Here is a 21,307-nt window from a genome sequence, read left to right as displayed (position 1 = left end):
TCTTTTCATCTGTCTCTGTGAGCTTCCCTGGAAACAGAAGTTTTCTCTTTGCCTCTCAAAATGCATCAAATCTTCAACTATTACTTCTCCCCGCTCTGTTCCAGCACCTCACTGTATCACAATTACTCCACCTCTTGCTCAAAATCCACACTTTGAACACTCCATTCCTCCCAATATACTCTGTCATGAATTAAAGGAGTTTTTTCAGGACACTATTATCCATCCCCATAGCTTTAACAGACAAATATTTCAGCTTATAAAGCATCTCCTTATTCTCTCTTCCCCATCTAAAACTTAACTCTTTTCCTCACTGTCTTTGGTAGTTTTATGATGTCTTCTTCATGTTGATTGTCTCTCTCTCTCTGTCTCTCTGGGAAAAAGGAGTAATCTGTATGTTTTATCCAGGTAGTAAAAGAGTTAAAGTCTTGGAAAGCTGCAGATGTTGATGGTGTCAGGTTTCAGTCCAGCAGCAGAAACTGCAAACCAAGCCAGGCCGGCCGGCTCCGTTTCTCCCCCCCCGCCCTCTGCGGCCTTGTCCGGCCTGGAGGGGGGAGGAGGCCGAGACAGAGCCTGTTACCTCGTCAGAAGCCAGAAACCAAAGAGAACAAGAGAGCCCTGGCTTTACATCTCAAGGTGGTGTTCACAAGTTGATCTCACTTTTCAATGGTCAAAACTGCTGTCAGTTCTTAGAAATGACCAATAATTGGTCACAAGAAAAGACTCCCATCAGCCTCTCGCAGCTCCAACTTCCTCCCAGCTCCCAAAGCTGTCTTAAAGGTCAAGTCACTCCATGAAAAAGCCCTACCAAATTCATGAACCATCTCAAAAATCTCCACATATTTCCACAAAATTCACGAAAAATCCCCCAAAATTCCCTAAATCTTTTCAATATCCCACAAAATTCCAGAAGCATCCCAAAAAATCTCCACAAATCTCCACAAAATTCAAGGAAAATGCATCAAAATTCTTCACGTCTCCTCCAAATCCTACAGAATTCAAGAGAAATTCCACAAAAATACAGAAAAATCCCACAAAATTCCCTAAATCTTCTCAAAACCCCTCCAATTCCAGAGACATCCCACCAAATCTCCACAAAATTCCACAAAATCTAAGAAAAATCCCACAAAATTCTTCAAGTCTCTTCAAAATCCCTCAAGATTCCAGAAAAATCCCATAAAATTATTTAAACTTTTGCAAAATCCCATAAAACTCAAGAAAATCTCAACGAAATTGCAAAAACTAAAAAAAATTCCTAAAATTTCCCCAAACTGTACTAAATTCCAGAAACATCCCACCAAATCTCCATAAATTTCCACAAAATCTAAGAAAATACCTTAAAATTCTTCATGTCTTCTCAAAAACCCAGAAAATTACAGAAACATCTCACAAAATCTCTTGAATATCCAAAAAAATTCAAGAAAAATCCCACAAAATTCAAGAATAATTCCACAGAATTGCAGAAATCTTCTCAGAACCCCACTAAATTCCAGAAACATCCCACAAAATCTCCACATATTTCCACAAAATTCCAGAAAAATTCCTCAAAATTCTTCCTGTCTCCTCAAAATCTCAAAAAATTCTAAAAAAATCCCTCAAAATTCAAGTCTCCTTAATATCCCACAAAATTATGAAAAAATCCCACATAATTCCCTAAAAGTTCTCAAAACCCCACCAAATTCCAGAAACATCCCACAAAATCTCCTCAAATTTCCACTAAATTCCACAAAAATCTCACAAAATTCAAGAAAAATACCTCAGAATTCCCACAAAATATATTTAGAAAGAAAGATCCCACAAAATTATTTAAATCTTCTCAATATCTCACAAAATTTCAGAAAAATCCCACAAAATTTGAGAAAAGTCCCACAAAATTATTTAACCTACATTTGCCGTGGCAGTTTTAGATCCCGGCTGCTCTTGCCCCTCTTCTGCTTGCCACCTGAATTTTAGCAGTACAGCTGCAATTGCCTCTTCCAATCAGTGCTACCCACTATGCTTTTGTGATGGGGAACTCAGGATTTTTGTTTCAGGCATCATGAGTAGCAGACATTAAAATGCTCCCAGGTCCCTGAGCACTAAGTCGAGGGGAATTGAAGCCACACAGGTCACATTTGCAGTGCTCAAACACAGCCCTGTTGCTGCTGCTGCTGCTGAAATAGAATCAACTGACAGAGGCCATCACAGAAATTGCCTCTGCAGTGGCAAATAAAATGAAAAAATCCACCAGGAGAAAGAAAAACCAGAACTTCCCAATTCACTTCATTGTTTCTTCTGAGCAGCAGAAGAAAAAGGAACAGGGCACCTTTCAGGCAGTTCCACAAGCTCAGGGTTCTCATTTCCTGGGGAATCGGAGATGCAATTGGTCTTGTTAAAAGGATAAAAGCAAAGGGAATGAATTGGGAATTATTAGGAAAAAATGACCCTTCTTACACACAAAGTTCACCAAGTCATTCCCTGCATTTCTCCTTTTCACAGTCTTTCTGTCATCCACTGAGAGGTCCAGCTTATCATGTTCTGCTGCTTATCATCCACTGATTGTGCTCTTGATTTCTACCACTGCAAAAGATATAGAATCATCTCAACTGAACACAGAAACAAACTCTCTCTGTCAGCCCATCTTCATGTTCCAGATCACTTTCAACATGTCCATGGGGCTGTTGGAATGATGAGCTCTCCACTGCTGGCTGCAGGCTCTGGAGATTCTTTCTCCACATTCAGCCAGGCTTGTATTCCCTCACAATTCCTGGTACCTCATCATGTTTTCTTTGGCTAGAAGAGTAACGATGAAAACCTTAGCAATGGCACAACTCCCCAGTGCACAAGGAAAAGAAAGAACAAGTTGTCAGGTTCTTCAACCATTTGTCCTGCTTTGCTGCAAGAGTTGTGCTGCACTCACAGTGTGGGGAGCCAAGAGAAGCTGCAGCTGGGGGCACATCTTGTGACAGGAGCTGCGCCTCGTTCTCCAGGACAGGTTTTTGGAAAGAACAGACGGGACTGTGGAGAAAATTCTGGGAAAATTGAAACAGCTTTTTAAAGAAATGAAAATAAAATCAAAAGAGACAACCAATATGTTTTTCTCTATTTTTCTCTATTTATTTTTATGTTCCCCTTTTCCATCTTGCACTGTTTCTCCATCCCATTCATTCCAAATGGATCTCACCTGTAAGATTTGAGACTTGGCAAGTTTTAGACACTGTAAAATACCATGAGCTATACCCAGTTTGCCTTGCCCTGTTTTCCTTGGAAAGCAATGCTGGAGACACAAGTGCAGTGCTTGGGTCAGGTACAAATTCTGCATTCAGGGAATGTGCTCAGACAGTGTTTGACGCTCAGCAGGGACAAGGTACAGCAGCAGCCAAGGGCATTGCTGTGTCCCTGTGCAGGAGTCCAGACTCTGGCTCTTGGCTCACCAGGGCAAAGTTCCCGTGTTTGGCCAGGCTCAGGGGCTGCCCGGGGAGCGTGGGGCTCGGCGCGGGGCCGAGCGGGCAACGGACAAACGGACACGGGGACAAACGGCCCCGGTGCTTCAGTCGCCGCGGCAGCAGCGGCAGCAGCGGCAGCCGCGGCAAGAAGAGAATTTAGCAATTTTCTGTCTCTCCTCTCCCTCTCCCGCAGTCCCGCATCCTCTCCTGGTCTCCCTTTCCCAGTGCTCCCTCCTCTCCAAGCCTCCCTCTCCATGCCCCCGGCCCACCCCCGGCCCCAGGTGGGGCTGTCCCGTCCCCGTCCCTGTCCCCATCCCTGCCCGTCCCGTGGAGGTCTCCTCTTTGCCTGGCTCTGGCTGTGCTGGGTGGGCATCAGTGCCTGGGGCTGGGGCGGCATTGCCACCCTTTGGCTCCGCCTGCCCTGCCCTCGGCCCCATCCCCGATGCAGGCTCCGGTTCCGGTTCTGGTTCGGGCCCCGGCCCCGGCTCCTCCTGGGGCCCGCGGAGGACACAGACGGCGCGGCCGCTGTCGCCGCCTCCGCTGCGGCTTCCCGGGCCTGAGCTCCGCCACTGTCGCGTTCCAATGAGGGAACGCCTGCGAATGCCCAGCCCGGGGAGGTCGGGGAGCGCTCGGGGGCCGTTCCTGGCCCCGGGCCGAGCGCTGACGGCAGCGTCTCTTCCCCAGGGAAGGCGCAGCAGGCCCTGCAGCAGCACTACAGGATCGACTCGCTGCTGGGCCGCGGTGTCACTTTGACAGTGACGTGGCCAGGATGAACATTGCTCTCCTGAGCTATATTTTCATGGATGAAGACACCCCAATATCCTGGCGCAGGGCCCTGCAGCTGGCTGAGCCGCTCCTGAAACTCCTGGACAATGTAAGGTTCTGTGCCCCAGCCACGGCCACTGCCTGCTGCCCGGACACTTTGTGTCCTGTGCATTTGCAGGCCTGCGCCAATGTGGGCCACAAGAAGCCAATGAAGAGGTCATTTTTCCTTCCATTCTTTCATACAGCCCGATAGCCAGGTGCAGCTGCTCTCCATGTTTCTCCTTCGAAGAGTGATGTCTTCGGCAGAAGAAGAAGGAAGAAAGCCCCTGAAGGAACGAGTGTACCAGAGCCTGCTCCCACTCTTTTTCCACTGCCAAGATGAGAATCGGCATGTGGCAGAGGTGAGGACTCCTGGGCTGCTGCTGCGCCTTGGCAGGGGGCTCAGCTGCCTCCTGCCCTGACGCAGGCTTGCAGGCTGCAGCCTCCTCCAGCCCTTGGCACTGGGACACTCCTGTGCCCTGCCTTGTGGGGCCATTTGCGGCTCTCTGCTGCTCCCCAGGCCTCTCGGACAACGCTCCTTCGCGCGGCTGACTTCCTGAAGAGGCCAGACCTGGAAAAAGCTGTCAGGAAGGAGAAACTGTGGAAGTTTGCCAGGCTCGTGGTAAGGACGGCCTGGAAGTGCCAGCCTCAGGCTAGAGAAGCCCCCTGGCCCCGGTGCTCAGTGTGTGGGGCTGGCAGCTGTGCCCGTGTCCCCTGCTGCAGCCGGGGGCCGCACGGCTTCTTCTCCAGCCCCCTGTGGCCCCGAGCCGGGTGCCGATGGAGCCCCGGCCCAGCGGGGCTGCGGGCCGGGCCAGCACCGCGGCTCCTCGGACAGCAGCCGGCCCTCTACCCCCTCCAGAGCCCGGCGCCAGCGGCTGCTGGCCGGGCCTCAGGGCTGGCCGGGCACGGGAGGCCGGGACTGGCCGCAGGCAGCAGCGCCCGGCCGAGGGGCAGAGCCCGCGCCAACCCTTCCCTCCTGCCGCTCTCTCCAGCTGGCCGACCACAGGATCCCCTTGGCCGAGCACCTGCGCCGGGCCCTGCAGTACCTGCAGGACCCACAGGAGACCCTGAGAGCGGCGGCCATCAGGGTCATCAGTGAGTCCCGAGCCCGGGCTCCCTCCCCGCCCCTCCGCAGCTCGGCCCCAGCCCCGGCTGCTGCCCCGGCAGCGGCACCCGGGCCCGGCGGCCGGGAGCCCCGTCTGCCCTCGGGGCTGCTGCTGCCGGCCTCTGGCAGCCGTGCCCTTGGGCTGAGTCAGGATGCGGCAAGGGCCCGGGCTGAGCCCTGCCGGGGCAGGAGGCCGTGTGGCCACAGGGCTGGCAGCGCCGCTGGCAGGGAGCTGTGCTGCTGGGACACTGACAGGCTCTGTGTTCTCAGGGATGGCCGGGGAGCAGCTGAGGGGGCAGCAGGCAGAGCTCCAGGTCTTGTGCAGAGGTGAGCCACGGCAGCAGGCTGATAGCGGTGGCTGTCGGGGGCAGCTGCAAGCCCTGGCCAGGCTGTGGAGGGCTCTGCTCCCTGTCCCGATGAGGGGCGGCGTGGGCAGAGCACAGTGAGATTTCAGGGCCACGTGGGGCATTTGTGGCCAGCAGCTTTGGGCTGACCCCCTTGGTCCCTGCTCCCTCCTGGCCAAGGCAAGAGCCGGCTGGCATGGCCCTGGCAGGGGGCTCTCGCTGGGCCCCTGCAGCTCTGGGGTGTGACCGTGGCTCTGTTTGTCTCTCTTGCAGCCCTCGAACGCCTGACGGAGGACAGAAGCGGTGCCGTGTCAGACATGGCACTTGAAACGCTGTATGTCCTCCGGGCCATCCAGAGTGCCCGTTACTCCATTCTCCAGAGGATGCAAGACCAAATCCTCAGGGCATGGAGGACACGGCCTCGTCTGTCGGGCTTGGGCTGGCTGCGCTGCTGGAGGTGTACTCAAAGCTGACCTGAGACATTTTGTCTTCAGGGGCGACACAGGCAAGACAGGATTTTTTATTTCATAACGGTTGTTCTTTTCCTTTTTTCTCTTCTTTTTAGTATGTAAATAATATAGATAATGTTAGGGCTGAGAGGCTCTGTCTTCTGGGGCCACATGGGCCATCTTTAATTTTTGTTTCATAGAGATTGTTCTTCGTTTCGTTTCCATCTAGTATGTAAATAATATAGAATATGTTATAAACCACAGGAGTCCCGAGACCTTTCTTTTGCTGCCCAGGGTGTGTGGGGCATAGGGGAAGAGAGGGAAAAGGGTTCTTGTGTTCAGCAACCTGCCGGGGCATGCAGTGGCGCAGGGGAAATGGCCAGAAGCCCCATGGCCTTTGGTGGTTGTGCTGAAGCCACAAGCCCTGTGGCAGGCAGGAAGCGCCATCTGTGTCCTGCTGCCCGTGTGTTGCTGCCGTGATGGCTGAGGAGCTGCTGGAGCTCCTGTGGGGCTGCGGCGCTGCTGCCGGGCCAGGCTGGGGGAGCCCCTGAGGGCACGGGGTGCTGGGAGGCCGTGAAGGGATGAGGGGCTGCGGAGGCCCAGACGGGACAAGGCAGTGGGAAGGCACGAGGGGGATGTGTGAGGGACTGGGTGGCAGGAGGTTCCAAGGGGACAGAAGGCCCTGGAGGAGCCGGGGTGGTGGGAAGCCCTGAGGAATTGGGTGTCAGAGGCCATAAGCAGCCCCCGGGCAGCCGCCTGGTCCCTGACACCCAGCTGCTCTGGTGCTTCAGCAAAATGTCCCCCAGGCCTGCAGCAGAAGGCCTGGATGCTGGGACACCACCCCAGCGGGAGGGTGGGGACAGCCTGAGGTGCCCAGGCTGGGCTGGCTGGGGACATGGAGGGCAGGGGGTGCTGCCAGGCCACGGCCACTGGGTGCCTCCAGGAAGGGGCAGTGGGCAGAGGCAGGGCTGGCGGCCAGCCCGGGCCCTCGCGGCTGCCCAGGCCACGCTGCTGTGACCGAGGCCCCCCTGACACAGAGCTCGGGGCCCACAGAGCTGCTGCCACCATGGGGAGGGTGGCGATGTCTCCTCCAGCAGGGCTGCCCAGTGGCTGCTGCCCAAGCGGCTCTGGAGCCCACAGAAACAGCAGCAGAGTGTGCCCAGGAACAGCAGCAGCCCCAACGTCAGCACCTGCGCACTGAGGCGTCCGCAGCAGCCGGGTGCCAAACAGGGAGAGGCTGTGGGCACAATTGCCTCTGCTTTGGCAAAAGGCTTCAGCACAGTTGGCCACAATGGCTTTCTCTTCACTTGCAGCCTCACAGCAACGCTTGCCAGTTTCAGCTGCAGCCTGTGCCCGTGACTGACTTGGATGGCCGTGCTTGAGGGCGAGCTCGCCTTCCACACTCAGGTGTCCGAAGGCAGAGGCACTGGCACCATCCTGAGAAAGAGAGAGAGAGAGACAGTCTGATGGGGCAGGAGCCCTGTGCTGCAGCTGCCCTCCTTCTCTTCTGTCCAGGCACCTTAAAGACACATGAAACAAAATCCTGGACTTGCTTGGAAGCAAAGGAAGAAGCAGGATGCACTGAAAAAAAGCAGGGACTTACACGGCTCAGTTTTGCTCTCCACTTGGGCAATCCCAGAATCCCTGAGCACTTGGTGTTGCAAAGTATCATCAACATCATGCAGTCTCCAACTACCCTGCCATGGGCACAGGTGGTGTGCAGGCACAGGTGTCACTAGAATTGGGAGAACACTTTTCCATGTTGACCTTTTCCTCTCCTGGATTTCAAGCAGAGATGAAAAAATCATCTGGTGAATGACAGGTGAATAGTGTAGCTCACAGAACTAGGAGTAGGAGTCTCCAGTGGCCCATGGTGTGTCCATTCAACCATTGTTAGATTGTCCAGTTGGAGCTCAGCGCGGTGCAGCCCGGGCACAGGCACCAGGCTGGTCCATTTCAGCATCCCGAAGTCTTGGTGGCTCCCTGTGCACCCACTGTCTCCTGAATCCATTCTTGAATTCCCAGTTACTGCTGTGCAGGACATGAGAACACAGGAGCAGCTTGTTTGGCTCATTCTTGCCTTTGCTGCTCCTGCCTAAAGGAATCAGCAGGACTATATGCTGATGGAATGGAATCGCTGAACAGCAGGGACTTTGTCTGTAGTGTCTAAAACTAAAACCTTGTCTGACTGTTCAGACACTCTAAAATCCAGGGTGACAATGACAATATGGAAGAATCCTAGAAATCTTGACTTGTGATTTTTCTAGTCAAGGATTTGAATGCCAATGTGGAACCTACAAAAATATTCAAACTTGTTTTCATTGGCAACCCCTTTGAAATGGCATCAGCAGACCTCCATGGGACAGGGTATGACAGTGGGGTCAGTACTTGGCAGCTCATGGCTTCAGATGTGGGAGGTAAATATATTGCCTGGGTACCGCCTGAAGTTCGAGTTTTCGAAGGGTTTGGATTGACTCGTCATTGCAGGTAACTTTAATCAATACAAAAGGATGTAAAAGCACAATTTCTGGAGAATGTGCACTAGGGAGGAAATAAAGAGAAAACCTTGAACACAGCCAGCAGGCTCTGGAAAAATCTAAAATTTAAAACTAAAAATAGATGTAGCTCTGTGACTGTCCAGGCAGGACTATTTGTGTCTGGAGGTGATTGTAAAACATTTTAAAACCTTAGGAAATTCGGGAACTCAGGAAGAAAGTTAGGCTTGCTAAAGATTATGTGAAACCGTACCTGTGTAATCAAAATATGATAAATGATAGAATTGTTAGATGTGATTAGATATAATTATTGTTTAAAGAACATGAGGAACAATGTTAGGGGGCTGGGGTGGGATAACGAGAAATCCATGCTTGGGTAAAAACAATGCATACAATAGATCAATGTAAGTTTAATAATTAATATCTAAGTTGTATAACGATAGAGTATAAAATATGTTCAGCTCAAAAGCAAGATGGGTCAGATTTGGGTCTGTGTACCCCTGACACCCAGAGTTCTTCAATAAAGCACCTGCATAGAATCATTCTGTGATGATGTGTGTTCCAGATCTCTAACAATTTCATCAGATTTTACTGGAATTGTGTGGGACATTTCTGGAATTTTGTGGATTTTTTTTGTAGAATTTTGTGGGATATTTTTTCCCTGATGAATCTTTCCCTGATGAGATTCAGGGAAATCTGGGATTTTTCTTGAACGTTGTGGACATTTGTAGACATTTTGTGAGATGTCGCTGGAATTTTGTAATGTTTTGAGAAGATTTAAGGAATTTTGTGTCATTTTTCTGGAATTTTGTGGAATTTCTCTAGAATTTTATGGGGTATTGAGGAGATTTTGTGAGATGGTTCTGGAATTTTGTGGGATATTGAGTTGATTTAGGGAAATTTGTGGGACTTTTCGTGAATTTTGTGGACATTTGAGGAGATTTTGAGGGATGTTGCTGTAATTGTGTAGGTTTTGAGAAAATTTAGGGAATTTTGCGAGGTATTTTCTGGAATTTTGAAGATTTCTCTGGAATTTTGTGAGATTTGGAGGAGGCCTGAGGAATTTTGAGGAGTTTTTCTTAGATTTTGTGGAAATGGATCGAGTTTTTTTGAGATGTTGCAGGAATTTAGATGAGTTTTGAGAAGATTTAGGGAATTTTGTGATATTTTTCTCGAATTTCAATGGGCTTTCAAGAATTTTGTGGGATTTTTCTTGAATTTTGTGGAAATCTGTAGAGATTTTCTGAGATACTGGAGAAAATTGGTTCGGTCTTGGAAAGTTTAAGGAATTTTTTGGGTTGTTTCTGGAATTATATGGAATATTGTAAAGATTTAGGGGAATCTGTGGGATTTGTCTTGAATTTTGTGGACGCTTGTGGACATTTTGTGGGATGTTGCAGGAATTTGGTTGGGTTTTGAGAAGATTTAAGGAATTTTATGGAATTTCCTGGAATTTTGAGGATTTCTCTAGAATTTTGTGGGATTTGGAGGAGATTTGAAGAATTCTGAGGGATTTTTCTAAGATTTTGTGGGAATCTGTGAAGATTTTGTGAGACGTTGAAGGAATCTGGTAGGGTTTTGAGAAGTTTTTAGGAATTCTGTGGTATTTTTCTGTAATTCTGAAGGGCTTTTCCAGAATTTTGTGAGGTTTTTCTGGAGTTTTGTGGAAAATTGTGAAGATTTTGCGGGATGTTTCAGGAATTTTGTGGGAATGTGTGGGATTTGGAGACTTGAAGAGTTTTGAGGAATTTTTCTTAGATTTTGTGGAAATTAGTGGAGATTTTGTGAGAAGTTTCAGGAATTTGTTTGGATTTTGAGAAGATTTAGGGAATTTTGTGGGATTTTTCTTGAATTTGCTGGACATTTGTGGCAATTTTGTGAGATATTTCTTGAATTTGGTAAGGTTTTGAGAAGATTAAGGGAATTTTGTGGAATTTTTCTGGATTTTTGTGGAGCTTTTCCAGAATTTTGTGGGACTTGTAGGAGACCTGAAGTATTTTGAGGGACTTTTCTTAGATTTTCTGGAAATTTGTGGAGATTTTGTGAGATGTTTCAGGTATTTGGTTGGGTTTTGGGATGATTTAGGGAATTTTGTGTGGTTTTTCCTGTATTTTGTGAACATTTTCTGGGATTTTTCTGGAATATGGTAGAATTTCTCTAAAATTTAGTGAAAATTTGTGGAAATTTTGAGGAATTTTGCTTAGATTTTGGGGAAATCAGTGGAGATTTTTTGAGATGTTTCTGGAATTTGGTAGGGTTTTGAGAAGATTTAAAGAATTTTGTGGTGCTTTTCAAGAATTTTGTGGGATTTTTCTTGAATTTTGTGGATATTTGTGGTCATTTTGTGAGATGTCTCTGGAATTTGGTAATGTTTTGAGAAGATTTAAGGAATTTTTTGGCATTTTCCTGGAATTTTGAGGAGTTTCTTTTGTATTGGTTTAGATTTGCTAATTTCATTTTTCCGGCTAATGCACCCAATAAATCTCGTGGTTTTGAGGCAGTAACTAAAAAATTACTAGAAAACTCACTTATTTTTTGCTGTGAGATATGGATTAGAGCAGGAGAAAAACAGGCTTAAAACTTAAAAGGAATAAAGAAATTTTATTAACAAACTACAAGAACACCAGAATAAACCTCCAGAAAACCTCTTTCTCCCCCACTACCCAACCATTCCCTTGTTCACATGGCAACATAGAGACAAAAAACCTTGGAACTTTGGTGTTTAAAATGTCCTAATTCCTGCTAGACTCTTTTCATCAGTCTTTGTAGAGAAACAGAAGTCTTCTTCTGCTAATTTATGGAGTTTTTCACAAGAAAACCATTTCTGTTACAGTTTTCTATTTTCCTGATGCCAGCTGCCCTGAAATCTGTCAGCAGTTCACTCCTCCCATTTCACATCACTCTGATCTGTGTATGGGTCAATGAGTCTAGGGGTGTCATTTTAAGGATGAGTTATTCAAAGGCAAAAATTCTCTTCATCTGTCTCTGTGAGCTTCCCTGGAAACAGAAGTTTTCTCTTTGCCTCTCAAGGCTGCAAATCTTCAACTATTACTTCTCCCCGCTCTGTTCCAGCACCTCACTGTATCACAATTACTCCACCTCTTGCTGAAAATCCACACTTTGAACACTCCATTCCTCCCAATATACTCTGTCATGAATTAAAGGAGTTTTTTTCAGAACACTATTGTCCATCTCCATAGCTTTAACAGAAAAATATTTCAGCTTAATTAAAGCATCTCCTTATTCTCTACCTCTTCTGAAGCTTAATTCTTTTCTTTACTGTCTCTGATAGTTTATAAAGTCTCTTTACATGTTGATTCCTCTCTTTTTCTCTCTCTGGGTAAAAGGATTAATCTGCAAGTCTCATCTGGGTAATGAAAAGGTTAAAATCTTGCCCAGGCTTTGTAGATGGTTCTGTGATCTCTGCCGGAGCAGCGGCTGGAGCTGTGTGCGCTGGAAGATTCTTCATGGCTGCTCTGGAGAGTGTGGTCACTGTCTCAGCCCGCCGCAGCTCAGGAGCTTTTTCTTTCTTTCCTGGGCAGTCTGTGGTGAATTCAGTCGCAGCAAAAAGTGCAGCCGAGCCAGGGAGCGGCCTGGCCCGGCCAGAGCCCGGGGCAAGCCCCGCAGGCCCCATCTCCCGGCCGGGAGCCGCGGCAGGCCCAGCCCAGCCCCTGCCCGGGCCGCATGGGCTGGGCCGGGGACGGGAAGCCAGCTGGAGCTCAGTTACCTTTCACAGCCAGCAAACCAAGAGACAAAGAAATTCCCAGCCTTAGGGCTTAAGCTGCTGTTCACAGCTTGATCTCACTTTGCAGTGCTTAAAACTGCTGTCAATTCTTAGAAATGGCCAGCTGTTGGCGAGGAGACAAACTCCCATCAGCCACCAGCGATTTTAACTTCCTTAGGTGTTTCTCTTTGTTTTCTGCAATGCCAATCTATCACCAAACCCTACCAAATTCCATAAACATCCCGCAAAATCTACCAAAATGCCACAAAATTCCATAAAAATCCCACAAAATTCCAGAAACATCCCACAAAATGTCCACAAATGACCACAAAATTCCAGAAAAATCCCAAAAAATTCCCACAGCTCCTAAAAATCGCATAAAATTTTTGAGGAGCCTTAGAATATTCCAGAAAAAAATCCCACAGAATTCCCTAAATCTTCTCAAAACCCTACGAAAATCTGGAAGCATCCCACAAAATGTCCTCAAATGTCAACAAAATTCCAGAAAAATCCCACAAAATTCCCTAAATTTTCTCAAAACCCAACAAAATTCCTGCACCTTCTCACAAAATCTCCACCATTTTCCACAAAATCTAAGAAAAATCCCTCAAAATTCTTCAAGTCTCCTCCAAATCCCACAAAATTCTGGAAAAGCCCCTCAAAATTCCACAAATATCCCACAAAATTCCTTCAATCTTCTCAAAACCCTACCAAATTCCTGCAATATCCCACAAAATGTCCACAAATGACCACAAAATCTCAGAAAAAATACCGCAAAATTGCCTAAATCTCCTCAATATCCCACAAATTTTCAGAAACATCCCAGAAAATCCCCACCAATTTCCACAAAATTCCAGAAAAATCTCATAAAATTCTTGAAAAGCCCCACAAATTTCCCTAAATCTTCTCAAAACCTTACCAAATTCCTGCAACATCTCACAAAATGTCCACAAATGTCCACAAAATTCAGGAAACATCTCACAATATCTCCACAAATTTCCACAAAATTCAAGAAAAATCCCACAAAATTCTGGAAAAGCTCCTCAAAATTCCAGAAAAATCCCACAAATTTCCCTAAATCTCCTCAATATCCCACAAGGTTCCAGAAGCATCCCACAAAATTTCTTAAATATTTTCAAAACTCAACCAAAGTCCTGCAGCATCTCACAAAATCCCCACCTACTTCCACAAAATCCAAGAAAAAGCTATTAAAATTCTTCAAGTCCCCTCAAAATCCAACAAAATTCAAGAGACATCCTCAAAATTCCAGAAAAATCCCACAGAATTCCCTAAATCTTTTCAAAACCCCAAAAAAATCCAGAAACATTTGACAAAATCTCCACAATTTTCCAGAAAATCTAAGAAAATCCCTCAAAATTCTTCAAGTCTCCTCCAAATCTTTCAAAATCCTGGAAAAGCCCCACAAAATTCCAGGAAAATGCCACAAATTTCCCAAAATCGCCTCAATACCCCACCAAATTCCAGAAACATCCCACAAAATCTCCACAAATTTCCACAAAATTCAAGAAAAATCCCACAAAATTCCTTCAAGCTTCTCAAAACCTGTTGCCTTGGTGGAGGCAAGGCGACCCGGTTCAAGAAAGACACGACGGGTGTCTCATTAAGGACTTTTGGATTTGGGTTTTTTTTCCCTTTGAACTGAAGATTGACGAGAGAGAGGCAGTTTTCTCGTGTTCGGTCTGAGTTGTTTACTCTTTTCTTATCAGCATTACAAGGTACAAGGAGCTATGTGCACTATGATAGAAAAGGGTAAAATGGCTAACAAAGATCCTCTTCAAGGTCTTTTATATGTCCATTTACCCAATTAACTGATGCCAACTAAATTATTTTTCTTAGTGACCCAACGACCCAACACCTGTGTGCTGCACTACGGTATTTTCTATCCAATCACCTCCTACTACCCCAAAACCCCTAGGAGAAGAACATGAAGAAGAAAGAAGAAGGACAAGAGAAAAACCCTAAATCCTCCATCTTGTCTCTTGTTCTCTAAACTACTTTTTTGCCCAGTGATTTAAGAAACTTTCTAATCTACACACTCACACTTTTCCTATCTAACTTTAACATTTGTTTTCATGTATCACCATGAAAACATGCTCATGAATTTCATCTTATATGAAATTCAGTGTTTCTTTGAATCCTAGAACTAAGCATTAGAAACAAGGGCACACACTCTGTATCTCAGACTCCAACACCCTCCCAGTTCCCTCCCAGCCCTTCCCAGTCTTGTCTGGGGGCATGGCCAAAACTGCCCGGAGTGAACGCCGTAGTCCCAGAGCGATCCCAATGCTGATTCTGGTCCCGGTGTCGATCTCTGTCCTGGAGCTGTGGTGGTCCCAGTGTCGGTCCCAGAGCGCTCATGGTCCCACTCTTTGTCTCCAGCTCACTCTCAGTCCCGGTCTCAGTCCCGGAGCGGTGCCAGTCTCAGTGCCGGTGCCAGTGCTGGTTTCAGTCCTGGTCTTGGTCTTCGCCTTGGAGCAGTTCCTGTCCCAGTGCCAGTGCTGGTCCTGGAGTGATCCCGGTGCTGATCCCAGTGCTGGTCCTGGAGCGATCCCGGTGCTGATCCCAGTGCTGGTCCTGGAGTGATCCCGGTGCTGATCCCAGTGCTGGTCCTGGAGTGATCCCGGTGCTGATCCCAGTGCTGGTCCTGGAGTGATCCCGGTGCTGATCCCAGTGCTGGTCCTGGAGTGATCCCGGTGTTGATCCCGGTGCTGGTCCTGGAGCAATCCCGGTGCTGATCCCGGTGCTGGTCCTGGAGTGATCCCGGTGCTGATCCCAGTGCTGGTCTCAGTCTCGGTCTCAGAGCGCTCCTGGTGTTGATCCCAGTCCCTGTGCTGGCCTCGCTCTCAGTCTCGGAGCAGTCCCGGGGCACTCCCGGAGCCGATTCCGGTCCCGGTGTCGATCTCAATGGCGCAGCGGTGCCGGTCCCGGTCTCAGTCCCGGTCCCGGAGCGGTGCCGCTCTCGGTGCCGGTGCCGGATTCAGTCCCAGTCTCAGGCCCGCTCTAGGCCTCAGTCTCGGTCTCGGTCTCCATCTGGGTCTCGCTCCCAGTCCCGGTGCCGCTCGAACCGAGCCCTTTTCGGGTGATTTCAGGTCCCTTTTGGGCGTTTCAGGCCACTTTGGCTGATGTTGGGGCCCTTTGGGTGATTTGAGGCAAAACCAGCGACTTTCAGGGTGGACCTTGCACCCATTTGGGAGATCCCAGGGTGATTTTAGGCCATTTGGAGTGGGTTTGACACCGCTTTGGGCATTTTTATGCCCTGGTGGTTGCACTTGGGACCCCTTGGGATGATTTTAACCCCATTTGCCTGATGTTAGGCCAAACCATGCGGATTTAGCGTGGAGTGTAGGTCCCTTTAAATGGTTTTGCTTTTCACCTTTCTTTACCAAATCTCAGCAGTTTTAACACTTTTTCCCAGCTTTTTTTTCAGCAATATCTTCATAAAAATTGCCCCAATTGTTCGCAAAATCCTACAAAATTCCAGAAAAACTCCACAAAATTCCACAAAAATCCCACAAAACCTCCTGAAATTCCCACAAAATTCCAGAAAAATCTCACAAAAGTCCCCAAAACTCCCTCAAATCCTGAAAATTCCAGAAACATCAGACAAAATTAAAGAAATATCCCACAAAAATCCCTAAAGCTTTTAAATATCCCACAAAATTCTTTAAAAAATCCACAAAATTCCACAAAATTCCACAAAACCCCCCAAAATTACAGAAAAATCTGATGCAATTACACAAAATTCCACTAAATTCCAAAAACATCCCAAAAATCTACTCTAATTCAAAAAAACTCCAGAAATATTCCAGAAAAAAATCCAGTGAAACACCACAAAATTCTTCACGTTTTCTCAACATCCACAAAATTCAAGAAAAATCCCAGGAAATTGCAGAAAAATACCAAAAAATTCCCTGAAACTTCTCAAAACCCAACCAAATTCCAGAAACATTTGATAAAATCTCCACAAATTCCCACAAAATTTAAGAAAAAACCCACAAAATCCCCTGATTTTTTTCAAAACCCAACCAAATTCCTGCAACATCTCACAAAATCTCCACCAATTTCCACAAAATCTAGGAAAAATCCCTCACAATCCTCCAACTCTCCTCCAAATCCCAGAAAAATCCCACAAAATTCCAGAAACATTCCACAAAATCTCCTCAATATCAAAGAAAATTCTAGAGAAATTCCACAAAATTGCAGAAAAATGCAACACAATTCCCTAAATCTTATCCAAACATTACAAAATTCCAGAGACATCTCACAAAACCTCCACAAATTTCCAAAAAATCTAAGGAAATTCCCATAAAATTCTTCAAGTCTCCTCCAAATCATACAAAATTCTGGAAAAGCCCCACACAATTCCTTCAATCTACCAAATTCCTGCAACATCTCAAAAAATCTCCACAAATGTCCACAAAATTCAAGAAAAATCCCTCAAAATTCATTAAATTTCCTCAATATCCCACAAAATTCCAGAACCATCTCACAAAATCTCAACAAATTTCCACAAACTTCAAGAAAACTCCCAGAAAATTCTTGAAAGCCCCTCAAAATTCCAGAAAAAAATCCCACACAATTCCCTGAATCTTCTCAAAACATTACAAAATTCCACAGACATCTCAAAAAATCTCCACATATTTCCACAAAAGTTATGAAAATTCCATCAAAATTCTTCAGGTCTCCACCAAATCCCAAAATATTCTAGAAAAGCCCCACACAATTCCCTAAATTTTCTCAAAACCCTACCAAATTCCTGCAAGATGTCACAAAATCTCCACCAATTTCCACAAAATCTAGGAAAAATCCCTCAAAATTCCTCAAGTCTCCTCCAAATCCCACAAAAATCCCACAAAATTCCAGAAACATCCCACAAAATCTCCTCAATATCACAGAAAATTCTAGAGAAAGTCCACAAAATTGCAGAAAAATGCCACAAAATTCCCTAAATCTTCTCCAAACATTACAAAATTCCAGAGACGTCTCACAAAATCTCCACCAATTTCCTCAAAATCTAGGAAAAATCCCATAAATTCTTCAACTCTCCACCAAATCCCACAAAAATCCCACAAAATTCCAGAAACATCCCACAAAATCTCCTCAATATCAAAGAAAATTATGGAAAAGCCCCACAGAATTACAGAAAAATGCCACAAACTTCCCTAAATCTTCTCAAAACATTACAAAATTCCAGAGACGTCCCACAAACTCTCCACCAATTTCCATATTATCTAAGAAAAATCCCTCAAAATTCTTCAAGTCTCCTCCAAATCCCACAAAATTCTGGAAAAGCCCCACACAATTCCCTCAATCTTCTCAAATTTCTACCAAATTCCTGCAACATCTCACAAAATCTCCACAAATGTCCACAAAATTCAAGAAAAAATCCCTCAAAAATCATTAAATTTCCGCAATATCCCACAAAATTCCATAACCATCTCACAAAATCTCAACAAATTTCCACAAAATTCAAGAAAACACCCACAAAATTCTTGAAAGACTCTCAAAATTCCAGAAAAATCCCACACAATTCCCACAATCTTCTCAAAACATTACAAAATTCCAGACATCTCAAAAAATCTCCAGACATTTCCACAAAATCTACGAAAATTCCCTCAAAATTCTTCAGGTCTCCACCAATTTCCACAAAATTCAAGAAAACTGCCACAAAATTCTTCAAAAGCTCCTCAAAATTCTAAAACAATCCCACAAAATTCCCTAAACCTTCTCAAAACATTACAAAATTCCACAGACATCTCACAAAATGTCCGCAGATTTCCACAAAATCTAACAAAATTGCCTCAAAATTCTTCAAGTCTCCTCCAAATTCCAAGAAATTCAAGAGAAATCCTCAAAATTCCAGGAAAATGTTACAAAATTCCTTCAATCTTCTCAAAACCCTACCAAACTCCAGCCACATCCCACAAAATGTCCACAAATTGCCACAAAATTCAAGAAAAATCCCACAAAATACTTCATGTCTCCTCAAAATTCCACAAACATCCCACAACATCCCACAAAATTGCAGAAAAATCTCACAAAATTCCACAAATTTACTCAAAACCCAACCATATTCCTGCAATATCCCACAAAATCTCCACAAATGTCCAGAAAATCTAAAAAAATTCCCCCATAATTCTTCAAGTCTCCTCAAAATCCCACAAACATCCCACAAAGTCCCACAAAATCTCCTCAATATCCCACAAAATTCTAGAGGAATTCCACAAAATTCCAGCAACATCCCACAAAATTCCCTCAATCTTCTCAAAATCCAACCAAATTCCTGCAACATCTCACAAAATCTCCAACAATTTCCACAAGATCTAGGAAAAATCCCTCAAAATTCACTGAATTTCCTCAATATCCCACAAAATTCCAGAACCATCTCACAAAATCTCAACAAATTTCCACAAACTTCAAGAAAACTCCCACAAAATTCTTGAAAGCCCCTCAAAATTCCAGAAAAATCCCACACAATTCCCTAAATCTTCTCAAAACATTACAAAATTCCACAGACATCTCAAAAAATCTCAACAAATTTCCACAAAATCTACGAAAATTCCCTCAGAATTCTTCAGGTCTCCACCAAATCCCAAACTATTCTGGAAAAGCCCCACACAATTCCTTAAATTTTCTCAAAACCCAACCAAATTCCTGCAACATCTCACAAAATCTCCAACAATTTCCAAAAAAAACTAAGAAAAATCCCCCAAAATTCTTCAAGTCTCCTCAAAATCCCACAAACTTCCCACACAATTCCAGAAAAATCCCACAAAATTCTCTAAATTTTCTCAAAACCCTACCAAATTCCTGCAAGACGTCACAAAATCTCCACCAATTTCGACAAAATCTAGGAAAAATCCCTCAAAATTCCTCAAGTCTCCTCCAAATCCCACAGAAATCCCACAAAATTCCAGAAACATCCCACAAAATCTCCTCAATATCACAGAAAATTCTAGAGAAGGTCCACAAAATTGCAGAAAAATGCCACAAAATTCCCTAAATCTTCTCCAAACATTACAAAATTCCAGAGACGTCTCACAAAATCTCCACCAATTTCCTCAAAATCTAGGAAAAATCCCTCAAAATTCTTCAAGTCTCCTCCAAATCCCACAAAATTCTGGAAAAGCCCCACACAATTCCCTAAATCTTCTCAAAACCCAACCAAATTCCTGCAACATCCCACAAAATCTACACGAATGTCCACAGAAATGCCAAAAAAATCCCCAAATTTCTTCAATATCCCACAAATTTCCAGAACCATCTCACAAAATCTCAACAAATTCCCACAAAATTCAAGAAAACTCTCACAAAATTCTTCAAGTCTCCTCCAAATCCCACAAACATACCACAAAATCCCACAAAATCTCCTCAATATCCCACAAAATTCTACAGAAATTCCACAAAATTCCACGAAAATCCCACAAAATTCCATCCATCTTCTCAAAACCCAACCAGATTCCTGCAACATCTCACAAAATATCCACCCATTTCCAAAAAAATCTAGGAAAAATCCCATAAATTCTTCAACTCTCCACCAAATCCCACAAAAATCCCACAAAATTCCAGAAACATCCCACAAAATCTCCTCAATATCAAAGAAAATTATGGAAAAGCCCCACAGAATTACAGAAAAATGCCACAAACTTCCCTAAATCTTCTCAAAACATTACAAAATTCCAGAGACGTCCCACAAACTCTCCACCAATTTCCATATTATCTAAGAAAAATCCCTCAAAATTCTTCAAGTCTCCTCCAAATCCCACAAAATTCTGGAAAAGCCCCTCACAATTCCCTCAGTCTTCTCAAATTTCTACCAAATTCCTGCAACATCTCACAAAATCTCCACAAATGTCCACAAAATTCAAGAAAAATCCCTCAAAATTCATTAAATTTGCTCAATATCCCACAAAATTCCAGAACCAACTCACAAAATCTCAACAAATTTCCACAGAATTCAAGAAAACTCCCACAAAATTCTTGAAAACCCCTCAAAATTCCAGAAAAAAACCCCACAAAATTCCCTGAATCTTCTCAAAACATTACAAAATTCCACAGACATCTCAAAAAATCTCCACACATTTCCAGAAAAGTTACTAAAATTCCCTCAGAATTCTTCAGGTCTCCACCAAATCCCAAACTATTCTGGAAAAGCCCCACACAATTCCCTAAATTTTCTCAAAACCCAACCAAATTCCTGCAACATCTCACAAAATCTCCAACAATTTCCAAAAAAAACTAAGAAAAATCCCCCAAAATTCTTCAAGTCTCCTCCAAATCCCACAAACTTCCCACACAATTCCAGAAAAATCCCACACAATTCTCTAAATTTTTTCAAAACCCTACCAAATTCCTGCAAGATGTCACAAAATCTCCACCAATTTCCAAAAAAAACTAAGAAAAATCCCCCAAAATTCTTCAAGTCTCCTCCAAATCCCACAAACTTCCCACACAATTCCAGAAAAATCCCGCAAAATTCTCTAAATTTTCTCAAAACCCTACCAAATTCCTGCAAGATGTCACAAAATCTCCACCAATTTCCACAAAATCTAGGAAAAATCCCTCAAAATTCTTCAAGTCTCCTCCAAATCCCACAAAATTCTGGAAAAGCCCCTCAAAATTCCACAAATATCCCACAAAATTCCTTCAATCTTCTCAAAACCCTACCAAATTCCTGCAATATCCCACAAAATGTCCACAAATGACCACAAAATCTCAGAAAAAATACCGCAAAATTGCCTAAATCTCCTCAATATCCCACAAATTTTCAGAAACATCCCAGAAAATCCCCACCAATTTCCACAAAATTCCAGAAAAATCTCATAAAATTCTTGAAAAGCCCCACAAATTTCCCTAAATCTTCTCAAAACCTTACCAAATTCCTGCAACATCTCACAAAATGTCCACAAATGTCCACAAAATTCAGGAAACATCTCACAATAT

Source organism: Cyanistes caeruleus, unplaced genomic scaffold (assembly GCF_971803275.1).
Source record: "Cyanistes caeruleus unplaced genomic scaffold, bCyaCae1.hap1.1 HAP1_SCAFFOLD_117, whole genome shotgun sequence".
Taxonomy (NCBI): Eukaryota; Metazoa; Chordata; class Aves; order Passeriformes; family Paridae; genus Cyanistes; species Cyanistes caeruleus.
This window is presented reverse-complemented; position numbering follows the sequence as displayed.